The sequence below is a fragment of the Mesocricetus auratus genome, unplaced genomic scaffold, assembly GCF_017639785.1.
Source record: "Mesocricetus auratus isolate SY011 unplaced genomic scaffold, BCM_Maur_2.0 Super-Scaffold_100010, whole genome shotgun sequence".
Classification (NCBI taxonomy): domain Eukaryota; kingdom Metazoa; phylum Chordata; class Mammalia; order Rodentia; family Cricetidae; genus Mesocricetus; species Mesocricetus auratus.
This window is the reverse complement of record NW_024429194.1, coordinates 50,074,837-50,077,670: the sequence shown is the minus strand read 5'-3', so window position 1 is coordinate 50,077,670 and position 2,834 is coordinate 50,074,837.

Sequence of the window (2,834 nt, the reverse complement as noted above, 5' to 3'; positions counted from 1 at the left end):
CCCACAGTGTCAGGTCACAGTTGCCCACCATGAGGAACACACAATCAGATGGCTTTTCAGTTTCTCTTCCTCTTTTGAATTAATTAATCTCCCTGTATCCTCATTCCTGCTTCCCTAGGCAACCTTCCAAAACATTCTAGCTGCACCCAAATGCTTCCTTGGGGCTCTGGTTCTGAGAAAAGCCAATGCTGACTTACTCCCTAAACTGTATCCATTGAGTCATGGGAATTGTGTAAACTTTGTCAATGGCTTCCCCTTCAAGTGAGGTCACTGGAGATTGGTGAGTAACGGTTTATACTGCTTCCCCGGGTTCATCCTAGCTGTGCCCAGGGCTTTGTAGGTCTCTGCACAATGCTGCCCACCTCCTTCACTTTCCTGGGATAGCTATGCCCTGAGTGGAGGGCGGGTAGAGGAGGACAGACTGAGGGGTGTCAGGTTACCCCAATGGATGATGAGACCAGGTGGAAGATGAGTCACCATGTGAGGGAAAAGAGAACACAAAGGGCAGTGATTGGCAGCTGGGCCAGCACTTTCACCTCACAATGTGTGGAGCTCCCATTGCACAGTCTGCTCTGGTGACTGTGAGAGGGACCAGGCGCAAAGCAAAGAAAGCAATGGTCCAGAGTCTGGGTGCAGCGCAGAGGAGGTAAGAGAATTCTCACCGTCACTTGCCAAAGCTCATGGCTTCCTAGTCACTAAACACGGTCTTGAAGAACCTTCACAACCTCTGCCCGGGTCTGGACCCTACTTCTTCCCAAGAGCATAGTTCGGTTTAGTTCTTCTCAGTTTGCAGAATTAGTCTTCCTCAGCTCAATATATGATGCTCCTTCCACTCCACCACACCCCACACACCAACACTTTAGGAACTGGGCACCACTTCCTGATGCCTCCAACAAATAACCAGACATCCATGGCAAGTGCCACAGACCTGCGTTCCTAGGGCCTAAACTGGAAATGCCTGTACCATAAAGCAGATCTCTGCTCTTAAGTCACATGTGCTGGAATTTTGCTAAACTGTAATATCATTGTTTATTGAAGTTGTTCCTGTTATTTCCCAGTAGGTATAAAACATTTCCATATTTCAATAACTAGTACAACTATATCAATGTACCTGTGGAATATCAATCTTCATCCCGCCTGAAGATTTTTCTCCATATCAGAGTGCACCTGCACCCCAAAGCTACCTGCACAGCAAATGGATAATCCAAACCATCTGTCCATCTTTAGAACTTTTCAAAGTCCCCATCTGCGGACTAAACCTCTGAACTGTAAGCCACCATCTCAATAAAATGTTTTCCTTAATAAAAGTTGCCATGGTCATGGTGTCTCTTCACAGCAATAGGAACCCTAACTGTTCAAACCCTGTTTCTACTTCTGTGTAATGACTTATCCCCACACTCTCAGGTTAACACAAATATCTATCATTACTGCTGAAGTTTCTCTGGATTAACTGGGTGGTTCTCAGTACCTAATGGGATTGCAGCAGAAGGTCAGATGGGACTGGCATCATCAAACAGATACCCAAAATGACTTCTTCACCCAAATGCTTATTCCCTAAACTGGCATCCATGGAAGAACTTGAGGAGGCATTTGTATTGTCATGTGGCCTCTCCTCAAACCCACTTTGGGCTTTGTTACTTTGTAGTGTATGTATAGGTAGTGGACTGGCCATCTCAGAGGGAGCCTTCCAAGAGACTAGATGCAAGCCTTCTGATGGGTCTGCAAACCACATAGCATAGCCTCTGCTGTACTGCTTTGCTTCAAGCAAGCACAGAATAGCAAGACTAATAGTAAGAAGGTAGCTACAAAATTCAGAATACTGAAGGCCACAATTCAGTGGGGACCAACCTTTGAAGATCCACCACAGGCCTGGATATTTAGATGGTGGTTATAGGGACAAAGGGGATATTAGATGGGACACAACAGCTATGAAACTCGCCTAGCTTGTTTAAGCATGGACATACCTGTGTGATCTCTTTTTTGACTAAGTCTGTTGAGACTGGGAATTGGTAAACTTTCCATAAAGCATGAGATACTAAATATTTCAGGCTTTGCGATCCATGCACCCTCCATCACACTAGACTCTGCGATCATAGTGTGGAAGCAACCAGGAACAACATGCAGTAAGTGGGTGCTCTGTGGAAATTAAAATATTTTGTGGGTGCCAAAACTTGAATTTCTTATTATTTTCAGACATTAACTTACCCCCTAAGGGCCATAGACCATCAAACACAAACCCCAGGCATAAGAACCTCTTTCCAATTTGGTAAGGGAAGTCCAAAAGATACTGAAAATCATATAGGGTATTTCTGTCGCCCTTGGTTACTTCCCAAAAGTGAAGGTAAGTCTATGTTACTGAAATGTACTCCAGACATAGAACTCAGGAAATTCCAGCTACATATGGACTTAAAGGGCTCCTCCATGAGGTCTAGCTTTCAAAATACCAGCAAGAACTATGCAAGCTACCAAATGAGGGAAGCAATTGATATTCCCATTCAGTTGCGTAGTCAGAGAACCACAATAATGACCAACCCTGCAAGATAGTCCTAATGGTGCAATGGTGTCACTCATATCTTTGTTGTAATTAACAACTCTCTAGTTGGACATAAGGCGAGCTCAGGAAAAGATGTCTGGTTTTGGAAACCTAGCCAACTCCCTGCAGCTAATGAGGTCACATATTTTATGTGTGTTCTTACCTGCATGTGTGTCAGTGTACCATATTCATTCCTGGTGCCTATGAAGGCCAGACTTGGGCATCAACTCCTTTGGAATGGAAATTACAAATGATCATGAGAATTGAACCTGGGTCCTCTGGAAGAGCAACCAATGTGTTT